This window comes from Euphorbia lathyris, chromosome 3, assembly GCF_963576675.1.
Source record: "Euphorbia lathyris chromosome 3, ddEupLath1.1, whole genome shotgun sequence".
NCBI lineage: Eukaryota > Viridiplantae > Streptophyta > Magnoliopsida > Malpighiales > Euphorbiaceae > Euphorbia > Euphorbia lathyris.
In genome coordinates this window covers 93,027,466-93,039,939 of record NC_088912.1, presented here as the reverse complement: position 1 = coordinate 93,039,939, position 12,474 = coordinate 93,027,466, and the positions used below count along the sequence as shown (strand labels likewise).

General features: G+C 35.5%; 1 non-coding gene across 1 annotated transcript; it reads right to left on the bottom strand.

Annotated features, from left to right (window-relative positions):
* Positions 1 to 1,794: 1,794 nt before the first annotated feature.
* On the bottom strand, positions 1,795 to 1,868 carry TRNAI-AAU (transfer RNA isoleucine (anticodon AAU)). The gene has a single exon. It is a non-coding gene; the product is annotated as a tRNA-Ile (tRNA).
* Between the last annotated feature and the right edge of the window lie 10,606 nt (positions 1,869 to 12,474).

Genomic DNA, 12,474 nt, shown 5'->3' with positions numbered 1-12,474 from the left:
TTTTATAAGGAACAACATCAAAAGAAAAGGAGTGGTGAAAAGTTTACCCCAACTACAATAATAGTTTGACTAGTATGATTGAAAATATTAATAATTGTAGAAAAATGATTCAACTTACTAATTCATTGAAAAGAGGGGTAATTTAGAAGGATATAAGTGAAAAGGAAAAATGAGTGAAATGGGGTGTGTTAATGAAAGAAAAGGTTGAAGGCTCAAAAGGAATAACTGTTGGAAAAGAGGCGGGTAGGCTATTTAAGAATTCAAAATTAGCAATACCTAAATGCCCAAATCATTTTGAAAGCACACAATCATTTATGTGGTATTGAAATGCATCAAAGAGAAAATTCTAGAATGAACAAGCTATGTTTGATTAAAAACACAACAAAAAATATGGAGCAATAAGTGATGAATTGCTTAAAATGCTCAAAAGCTCACATATGTTAAATAGAGTTAAATTTTGCATTTTCTCATCCAATTCCAATGTTAAAATCAGTAAAAATGCCCAAATTTGTGAAGAAAAGCTACTTTGACACTTGCCCTAATCATTCAACAAAACTTAGACTTTAAGAATGCATACCATGTTAAAATCCAGTGAAAGATAGTTGTATAAAAGAGAAATGGAGTTTCAAATCTTGTTTTGACTTTTTTTTCTTTTTGAAAATATTTAGGCAATTAATGCTCAGTTAGAATTGCAAGTTTCCCTCCCACAGTTAAAATTTACATTGTCACTAATATATGCTCAAGCAAAAGGTTTAAAATAAAGAAAAATAGAGATGTAGAAAACATCCCTTAGTTGATCCGATGTTGATAAAATATCAAAGAGTTGGTGGAGGATGTGGTGAAAGGACGAACACCGTGTATGCTGGTGTGGCTATCCCATGCTTAGCAGCAAGCTTTCGTTCCATGGTATCGAAGAAGAGCAACTATGAAGGGCTTAAAAAAATCGTATGAGCCGTGAATTCGTTGGATAACTAAATAGAAGGAAGAAGATGGAGAAGTTAAGTTTACAACAATTAATAAAAAATATTATTTTTATTGTTTTTAATTTTTTAATTTTTAAATAAAATAAAATAAAGAAAAATAGAGATGTAGAAAACATCCCTTAGTTGATCCGATGTTGATAAAATATCAAAGAGTTGGTGGAGGATGTGGTGAAAGGACGAACACCGTATATGCTGGTGTGGCTATCCCATGCTTAGCAGCAAGCTTTCGTTCCATGGTATCGAAGAAGAGCAACTATGAAGGGCTTAAAAAAATCGTATGAGCCGTGAATTCGTTGGATAACTAAATAGAAGGAAGAAGATGGAGAAGTTAAGTTTACAACAATTAATAAAAAATATTATTTTTATTGTTTTTATTTTTTTAATTTTTAAATAAAATAATAATTAACAGAAATTAATTTAAAAATATTGACAATAAATGGGGCAGAAACCAATTTTCCTTAACTCGGGCATGTCAATTGTCAAGACATATGTACAATAAAAGTTGTAATCAGTTTTTCATGACCTTGGTCATCACGATCGAGCAGTTTTTTACGTACCATGTTGCAATTAGCTCGTACGGCTGGGTAAGTATTTTTTGTGTTTCTAAAGAAATAGAAAGAGAAGCATCTATAAAAAATTTTATAAAAAAATAATTGTAAAGATATATATATATATATATTTACGACTGTGGTTTTATTTATATTTTTATAACCTTAATATTGTAGTAGTAAACAAGTATACTATGTATTTGTGTTAGATTGTGAGAAGCAAATAAGTATATTATTCTTCCTATTGAATTTTTAAAAAAAAATGGCCCATGCAGGTCTCAAACCTGCGACCTTCGCGTTATTAGCACGACGCTCTAACCAACTGAGCTAATAGGCCTGAATGTTTATTATTCAAAGTATTTTTTACTAATAGCTTCATTTGTTTTGGTCATTTTTGGAGTACATTGATTCTGCTCTAAATAATTACAAACAAGTACTTTCTGTTTACATGATTTTTTTAGATCTGAACCAAATTTTAATTCGTTTTGGTCTGAAATGAACCGAACCGGTTCAATTTGGTTCCATTCGGTTCATGTCAAAAGTGAATAAGTTTTCTATAATCTTTTTTTTTTTGTCTGTTTGGGTTATTCTTTGTCCATTTTGTTGTAGTTTTTTCAACTATAAAATATAGTAAGAAGTACATGTAAAATAACTATAATATAAGGACCATAAGATCATTTGTATGCCTTTAGGTTTACTGCAACCCCTAGAGATCGTATTTATTCAAGCTTTCTCTCAAAATTAGTAAACTAACTTTATGATAGATAATTTAAATGTAAAGAAACTTTTAATCATAATTGATAACAAGTTGGCTCACTAGTTTTATAGTTGAAAAAAATATAACAAGTTGACTCGCTATTAAAGACCTCGTGATATGATCACATAAAGATAAAATTTAACTCTAACATTTCAAGTGAAGTGAAGATTTAGACTTAACCTATGAAATAATGTAAACTTAACCTTAATGTTTTCAAGCAAGATTAATTTTGGCCTTACGTTATCAAAAATTAGAAAAACCCAGTTTGACTCGTATTTAAATGTCACTTCAGAACTCCAAATATTAATTATGTCTAAGATATTTAATGTATTATTAAAAAAATTAAAAAAATTATGTTAAAATGCTAAAAACTAAATCTGCTACATATAAGTTAATCACAATTTTTTTGTTAAACTAAATTTGCTTCAATTTATCGACAAACTTGTTTGGAATGTCTCATATGACAGTTAAATAACAGTCAACCCAATCTTTTCAAACTCTCAATAGCACATGGCTAAAACTGAGCTTGCTTGTTAGGGTTACATTTGCATCATTTCATACGTTGGAACTAAATCTACACTGATGCGGGGCTTTTCTTCAAGGGTTCGAGTCCGAGCGAGGGAGTCGGATGAGGAACGAAACACGGGCAAGTATGCGAGGAAAAGGGGGCAAAACAGCCCCCATACGGCATGCCAATCCTTCCACACGCCGTGTGTATTAGGTTCTGGCTCGAGGGAAGTTGGCACGAGGAGCTGCACGATGAATTTGCACATGGAAGTTGGCAAAAACTAACCCACACATCGTGTGGGTTAAGTGGCATGACGTGTGGGGTGATTTTTACACCTAAAATGAGTCTTGTGATACAGCTATCAAACTTTATCCCATTCTGAAAATTACTGTTTTTCCACTCATATAATTACTCTTTTTCCATTTAGGATTAATAACTTAAATGCCATTTGTGTATTCCCTCCCCATTCTACCTTTATCACTCTCTATTATGTGTAACCCTTGTTAGGCTTTTTAGTCTTTTACATTTTATTTTGATGAGCTATATAAGCTCCTTTCTTTGTAAAGATATCTAACTTTTATTCAATCAAATTTTATCTTCTTCTTTGTGAAGTTTTTGTTAAGGTTCCGACCTTCAACAATGGGGAATTTATGATTTCCTATGGTTTAGTCTGTAAAATTCGGGATTATCTCCTTCTGGTCTAGCTAGAGAAGAACATTCTTTATTGATTTAGGATTATAATCAACTCGTCTGAACCCGATCTGTAACATGCACTTCATTTGAAACGTTACTTATCCCTTAGAATAATTAGCACATTGTTTGTCTCAACATTTATTGCATAAAAAATTATATATACATGAGATTTGAAGCAGGATTGTTGGTATAGTTCAAATTCTTGTATTGGTATTATATTTTGAAAATGCTCAGGTAATAAGATTATTATGTTCTAGCAGCTACTGCTGCACATTTTGACCAAGCAAGGGTGGAATTAAGGAGAAGTCTGATTTCTGGGTTCAATATTCCATCTCTCATTTTCTTGATTTTGAGGTGAGTACATATATGTTTAATGAAGTTCAATTTATAGGGAATTAACAAGACAAATTGTATGTATTACAGTGATTTCATTTTGATTTTCACAAAGTTTAAGATTTATATATAATATTGTTATCAACGACCACTACAACAAAATAGAACTTTAGTGGAGAAAATTTAGTGGGGAAATTGAATTCCCCACTACTGTGAAACAATTGTGGCGCAAAAAGAATTCCCCACATTTGCTAAGTTTTTAATGTCGATTCTCAAATTCTCCACAATAAGTCTAGATATTGTGGGACAAATAGGAATTGCCACAAAAGACTATGGACTTTGCGGGGGAATTTGTATTCTCCCCACTAAAGTATATACCAATTAGTGGCAAATTCCATTAAATCGACACATTTTATGCACAACACAATAGGCGCCAACGGTAGGTGCTAAAAATTTGGGAAAAATCAGAATTTTTTCTTACTAAAAAACCATAAAGTAAAAGAAATTTGAGAAGCAATCCCCAAAATCGTAAACCCTCACCCCTCTCCTCCATTGACCCCTCTTATGATAAAACAAAATCTAAAACTCCCTCTCCTCCATTGATTCTAGATTTGAGAAAACATTGAGTTGATTTTCACAACCTGACTACTCACATCTGATGCTTTCTCTATCTAGGAAAGAAACCTCATACGGTGAGGTGATTTTCATTCCTTTTACTTTCTTTGGTTTTCACATTTTGAGTATTTCATAGTGTTTTGAGTGTGATGCGAAAGAACTAGAACAAATTTAGGTTTATTCATATGTTATTGTCTCAATCTCATTTGTGTTGTAGTGACTGGTTTTCTGTTTTGGATTCTAATCATGTGACTTTCACTTGGGGTTTCATGGTTTCATGTGATGCTATTGTATTGCTGGGTTCTCCACGTTTTACTCTGATTTATGTTTTCGAGTTTTATGCTACTTCCATATTCTACCATTCTAGTCTTTTTACATTGTAATTTTGTTTTTGGTTAGCTTTCTAATCAATTAGAGTACACATTAGGTTTTTTTTTGGTAAATTATCAATGGAGATTACAGGACATATTAGGGATTTTTTTTACTAATGCAGATTACTCGACAAATTAGGGTTTTTTTTTGTAATTTATCAAAGGACACATTAGGGCTCTTTTGTGGATTATAATCAGTTTTGAACTCTTAAAGCAGTGCCTCAAATTATGAGGGTTTGCGAATTCTGGGGTTATGGGTTTTACTGAGGCCAGTTCTGCTGCCATTTTTGTAGAGTAGTGGAGATGTGAATTGATTTGAATTGAAGGAGAAGAAGAAAAGCGAAGAAGGAAAGTGAAGTATAGGATTTTGGATTTATTAATTGGTTGAATTTCAATATCATCCAACAAAATTTGTTAGATGAAACAAGAATTTAACAGCTGGAAGTTTCTTATAGGGTAGAGTTAATTGCTTTAGAGTGGTTTGTGATAACCGATAATGCTATTTTGTACAATGTATTTCACTTTAAGATTTCTAAAAGAACCTTTTGTTGGTTGCTGTAAGTGTTAAGTGATAATTGATAATGCTATTATGAATACTTAGCTGTTGTTGTTTTCCTTAAAAGTTCTACATATGTGATTTATGTGTATGCTGGATATAAACTCTCTCTCTTTATGTTGTTTTTGATTTGATGGGAAGTTTTTGTGTTGATAAACCTACACTTTTTGTGTAACAAATCTTAACTGAGTTCCTTGTTTTCTTTCAAACTCTCATAGTTACTTCAAATAGGTTGTGCAAAGTGATACATGATAAGATGCATCTAATATAAGTTGTTACAGAAATAGGGATATCCTGGGAATAAATTCACTACTTTCCTACCCTATCTTCGTGACTGGACTTTATGTTTAACACATGGATTCCGTAACAACTTCTTATTCTATTCCTAAAAACAGCACTAATGCTACAAGAGCAGAGCTTCAGCATATTGGCTAAGCCCCTGCTTACATGCTTGAAAAATTCCTCTCTTAAGCCCAAGGTGCCTAGCTTTCATAGGAAAGGTTGTATTGACAATCAGAAATAGTTGCATCCGAATTGCCAGGCCAATGCCCAAGTGCTTATTCCATGTGTGAAGGAAGCTAGAAAAAGGAGCCTATTTGATCTTCTTACCATTTGCTTATGTTCGCTTATGGCATAGGCCTAAACCCACTCTTATTTAATATACCTGAAACCGCTAAAGGCAGGACCCAACCATCTTCCTTCAAAGGCTTGCTCTTATCACATTGTAAATGTAATTTAGAATTACCTTATAACCTGAAAGTGTTAAACGCATCGTTCCTTGTATTTCTACTTAAATCTGTAATAAATAATCTTTATGGCACATCTCTATAGCTTTTAGGTGAAGAACAAGCTTATTTTCTTGCTCTCGTAATTACATATATAATATGTAGAGAAGGAGTCTGCGAATGTCTTGAATTTAGGAATGATATTACCTTGAAAACACTTTGAGTGATTGAGTGACCACCTAGTTAGGTGTTTGATTCTGTTCAGCTCTATGTCAGTTGCTTTGCAATCCGTTTTAATTAAGCAATGTCATAATGGCAGCAAAAACACTGCAGATTTGATCATAATCCTAATTTGTTAATACACTAAATAACATGTTATTTATTTTCATTTATACCAGGGAGATAAGATGGATAGAAAAAATTAGGCTGAAACTTGTCACCTTCAATCTGTTCAGAATTAGTTTCTTTGATTACTCAACTGGGCAAAAGCCATGAGGAAAGATTTTCGGTGTGCACGTTTGGACTGGAGCGTAAACCTTGGGTATGTTCAATTTGCATATATATATATCATTGTCTTTTTTAATTAGCTGCTATCTTTGACTTGATCTGCCCGCACTTTGGAAGCAGCCTGCTGCTCCATAAACTTCTTCTAAATACAGCAGCACGAGCATCATCCACCTTGTTCTGAATGCCTATTTTGTGTTTCTCTGTTGTACTTAGTTTATATAGTGATTAAAGTGGGGTATGGTTAATGTGGTGGTATGAACAATGAGGTGAGGAGTTGGGGAGCATCTAACCAATTTGTTTGGCTGTAATAAGATTGTTTTTTAGATAATTTTAATCCATGTCATGATTGACTGAATAAATGATCCATACTTTATATAATATGAACATTGAGCCTATCTGGCCTTGTACAACTGCATGTTCAACAAGTATAGTAGCTCATTTAATAGATATAAGAGGGCATGCTGTGAACATTATTGTTTTATTTGGAAGATAAAAGCATTAGTTTAAATTGTTACATTGATGCTAACAGGTCTAGCCTAGTTTTTTTTTTTTTTTTTTGTATATTTTATACTACTTTATATATTGTCAAGTTGGTTGGTGCTGAATCATAATAATTAACATCATAATTAACAAAAAAAAAATTGTAGTTTGTGTCAAAAATGAGTTTCTGGATCATAATAATTAACAAAAGATTTTGTAGTTGACATTTAATGTTTTTATCAAAATAACTTAAGGTAGGAGGTGGATGTATCAAAGAAGTACCAAGGTATAATTAATTGCAGAAATTGTAGCTTTGATACTCACGAATATTCATATAATTGTGCATATTAGTATTTTTCACATGGATACTAATGACCATATGAATTTGGTCATTTACCATTAGATGTTGGCTGATTAAATTTAAGCCTTAGGATGATTTGAATCTCCACTTTAAAATTTTAATCAGTCTACATGAATGACCAAATTCACGGTGTTATAAACCATAAACTTTTACGTTCAATTTAATGATTTTATACTTCAATTTTTAATTTTTAATTATTTCATTTTTTTCACAGGTTATTTAAACAATATCAACTTTTGAGGAGCTAAATTTTGCAAATGATCAATGATGACACAATTAGTATTTTTTGTTTAATTAGTATCTCAACATTTTCGACGATAAAGTTTCTCGTTTTGTTGTTTGTTTGTAATAGATATAACTTATTTTCAAAGTTATATTTAGTTTTATAGTTTAATTTCTATAGCAATAATTACTTATAATTTTAATTTTTTATTAACATGTGTGCATTTTTCTATGAAATATATCTATATAATGGAAAATGAAGATCTCTATTAAATAGAATGCTTTTATATTAATTTTAACTATTAAATATTGGTTTTTATATATAGAAAATTGTAAATAAATAAAATATTATAATGGCAAAATTTGCACCACGAAAGCCTATATGAAAATACGTACTTTTATGGTGTCTAATTGCGCCACAAAATATATGCTTTTGTGGTGTGCAATTACACCACAAAATAGATGCTTTTGAGACGTTCAGTTTGTTGGTCCCTTGTTTAGTTGCAAGTATAGTTCCAAGGGGGGGTTAGGAACTATTTAAACTTTTTAGCAATTTAGGCAGACTTCTTTTTCTAAGGAAAAAGGTTTGAACAGCGGCGCTGAGTAAACAGCAAGATACTGGCTTAGTCAACAGGTGACTAGGTCAGTTTCTTAGCTTGAGTCATGATATAGCACTTAGAGTCTATTCCTGAGCTCTTACGTTTAATGCGCACAACTCAACTTGACCTCTTGACTTGGTCAGTTTTTTATTATTTAAGCAAGCAATATAAATAAGGAGTTAAAGGTTTAGAAATACTTCACTAAGCAGATTTATCCAGGTTCGGCTTCTTCTAAGCCTACGTCCTGTCCCCGGAACACGTTCCGAGATTTCAATCCTCTACTGAGCTCTTTAAAGGTAGAGCCTCAAACCTTTTACAATATCAGCAATTGAGTATGACAAGAGTACCCTCCTCTATACTTCTACTCAATCCTAATCTCTCTACTAAGTACTTAAAACCGAGTACTCAGCCTCTCCTTTCTATCTCTAGAAATGATAAGTGTTTTGTCCTAATACAAAGATGTGCTAAGACACTTTAGACGATTTACAATCACTCTAGACTTTTACACAGATATGGAAATGTAGTGTAAGAAATTTGCTTTGCTTCTTGCTTTGCAGAACTTGTAGAGATTTGGTCAGCGTAATGGCTTGATAAAGTTCTATGTGTTGTGAAGCTTGTGATGGCACTATTTATAGAGACGTCTGGACATTCGGTCATTTCGAATTTCGAAATAACCGTTGGAGGGAAACGGCTATGTGTCGTTGTCATCCTGACTTGTACATAGCTCTTGGCCAATCACAATTGTGTATCTTCTGTCCTCGGTCAGCTCAGCAGATGGTCTCACCTTTTATGGTAAAGTCAACTGGACAGCATACTGTGTCGTCTGAACATTACCAAAAGAGGAAACACTTTGTCTGGAAGTTTTCCTTTGCCAGCTGCTGTCTTATATGTTTGTCGAGACTACTCAGCAGCTTCATCTTTAAGTTGTTCCCGAAGGTCTTCTAGATCCTTCTGTTTGCTGAGTGGCGTTTTGAACAAAAACGGCAATGTCTTGACAACCGCGGGCCGAGTGTACTGAGTTGTTTGACTTGGGCCCTGGCTTCCGTAATGGGCTTGGGTCTTCTGATTCTTTATGTCTTATAACATTTTAACTCAGCATTGAACAAACACATTAGTAGAAATAAATCAAAGCATTTAAACTTAGTGTGTTTAGAATATGTATTTTAATTATACTTAAACAATTTTGTCAAATCAAAATTACGTGGAAAGGTGTTTCAACAAACTCCCCCATTTTGATGTTCGCAAAACTATTCAGCAAGGAACTCAGTATGAGCTCCCCCATGATAGTTGACCTTATATACTTTTAGCAAACTCCCCCGTAAGGATTGAGCTACTGACTTAGTTTTACTTAGAAACATTTAAGGATTTAAATGAATAAGTCTAATGTCAGTTTTCAGATGAAGGTCAGCTATTTCACATATTCTAAGTACTCAGAGATAAGCAGAAGGTTTATCATATAGAGCGCGTGCTGAGTAATTTGTTCAATGAGTTCTTATCAGAATATTTCATAGGTTTTTAGGTTCATGTCAAACATGTTATCAGCATATCATTTAGTCAATATTACAAGTTTTAGACATAGCTGATTTAATTGAAGATACATAATGACTCAGTACTTTAAAGGCATATATCATAACTCAGGATTTGAATATAAAGAGAAGTATGATATATTGATAGAAGAAGTCAGCAGTTACACAGCAAAAGAAATAAACATAGAATATAGATTACACAAGTTAAGACCTAGGCTATCTATTTCTTCTTCTTGCCCTGTGACTGACTTCTCTCGTACTTTCGTTGCTCATGTTGAGCTCTAGCAACTTGCGCTTTCTCCCCCGTTTTGTCAACTTCAGGGAGCTTGAACGCATCTGTTAAGACAGCGCGAGTCAGTTCTTGTGAAAGCTCTTTCAGTTTGTCAGCACTTTCATTCACACCATCAAAGATGGCAACGCCGTCAGCTGAAACTTCAACTGGGATGCGAAGATCAGCAGCACTGAGCATGTTGACGCTGAATGCTTGAGCTTTTGCTTGCCAGATTAAAGCTTCAGAGAGGCCAACAAAAACTTGGTGGAAAGTCTTCAAGAGAGCTGATTCATAATGATGACGCTGGATATTATTGTGACGGATGTGGTTGAAAGATTGTTGTGCGATAGACAGCAACTCATTCTGCTTTAATGCGTCAGTATCCATCTCTTGCTTGTTAAGGTTAAGTAGCCGGATGGCCTCACCAATTTGCTCGACTGAGCACTGACTATAGGACACCATTTGCTCATTTGTCTTGAGTTGCTCCGTATGAAGCTGAGCAAAAAGCATCTTGAGTTCGGAGGAAGTGGCGTAGTCAGTGTTCATAGCTGACAACTTCTGAACTTGCTGATGAAGAGAGTTCAGATGTTGAATAGTTGAGAGCTGTATCTCTGCCAGCTTGGCAACTGAATCCTGCCTAGCTTGCTGTGCTTGGAATGATAAGACTACATTCAGCAGATCCTTGAGTCCCTTGACTTCGTTGAGAAGTAGAGTGACCTGGGAGAGCTGAGTTGTCTCAGGAATGGAAGAGCCAGCAGCAGGCGAAATGGAGTGTTGAAGGTCATGGATGAGTGCTTGCACTGAGTCAATGAGCTTTTTGCCGGACTCAGTGGCATCCCGATGTACGTCAGTATGACCAGATGAAAGTGGAGTGAAAGGAGTACCCTGGTCAGTGACTGGATGACTTGGCTCAATCTGCACTTGAGTTGGAGGTAAAGTTGATTGATCGGTAGAGAGGTTATTGATGGAAGACATAACCCGAACACTGTTAGTGCGGACGGTAGATGGATGAGGAGTCAGCAGCATGCTCGAAGAGACAGCATGGACAGTGCTTGGTTCAACCTGACTTGTTGAAGTGGTTGAAGTGTTATGCTCGGCATGTTCATGTTGAGAAGAAATAGAGGCTTGTTTTTCCAAAGGCGTTGTAGTAGAGGAAGTTGATGGCCGTTTGAAAAATTTTAATTTGACGGTAGATGGATCCTTTGTTGTCTTCGACAGAACAAGTTCAGGAATAGACGGTGACGGTTCACCGACTGTCACCTCACTGGCCTTAACCAGCCTCCTCCTTCTACGTGGTGGAGTGGAAGTAGGAGCAGCTTCTTCTGAGTGAGTAGGAGTAGGTTCCTTTTCCTCAGTATTGGTCTGGTCAGCTTGATCAACTTGCTCAAGTTGCTCAACTCCAGCAGCCAACTCAGTGTCAGTCTGCACAGCTCCACCTGCTAACCTAGTGTTAGCATCCTCAGCTTCTATTTCACTGTCGTATTCCTCAGACTCATCAGCGTCATCCTGACCACTGGCTTCAGCTTCTTCTTCTGTAGTGCTGTCTCCATCAAGTTCTTCCTCAATTTGGGAGATGAAGTGGTCATCTAACTGGACCTCTGGTTCCTCAGCATCAGTACCCTGGCACTGAGTGAAATGAGAATCACTCGGTACTATGAAGTCAGTTGGTATGGCTTCAAGAGGAGAAGTAGCTGAAGTCTTCTGCTTCTTCTGAGGTAGCTCAGCAGCTTCCTCAGTTTCAGGCTCATCTTGCCTGTTTCTCTTGTCAGCTTTCTTTCCAGCTGACCTCTGCTTCTTTGCAGGAGACTCAACATGTGATGAAGGAGTCTCAGCAGACTTTCTCTTGCGAGAAGCTGGTGCCTTGGTTCTATGCCCTTTTTTAGGCTCAGCAGCTGTTTCCTCAGTTTGATCAGCTTTGCCAGCGGCAACAGCAGCAGCTTTTCCCTTCTTCAAGGGTTGTCCAAATTTCAGTGCCCTCAGCGAGACAGCTGTGATCTCAGTTCCTTTGAAGGATTCCTCGCTTGTGAGATCAATCTTGTGGTCAAGAAGAATTCGAGTTATGAGTGACCCAAGTCTCAGCGTACCCGTGCTGCGTAGAAACCCAGCAACCAGGAAAACCGGCATGTTGATGGCAGTGTAGGTCAGCATGTGCCATATGAAGCATTGTTCAAAGTTGGTCGCTGATGTAGTGCAGTTTATCTTTGGGTAGATGAAGTACGTCAGCAGATAGTGAGCCATCTTCTGGTGCTGACCCATTGAAGATGCTGAGACCTCTCCTGAGTAACCCTCAGGTTTGCAGAAGCTGTGGACATAGTTCGTCTTGTCCTGATCTCCTGACTTCCTCAGCCTCACTCCGTCAGTTTTGAGCTGGAGAAGATTTCCGATGTATAGAGGGTTGATGAAGATGGTTTTCACTCTT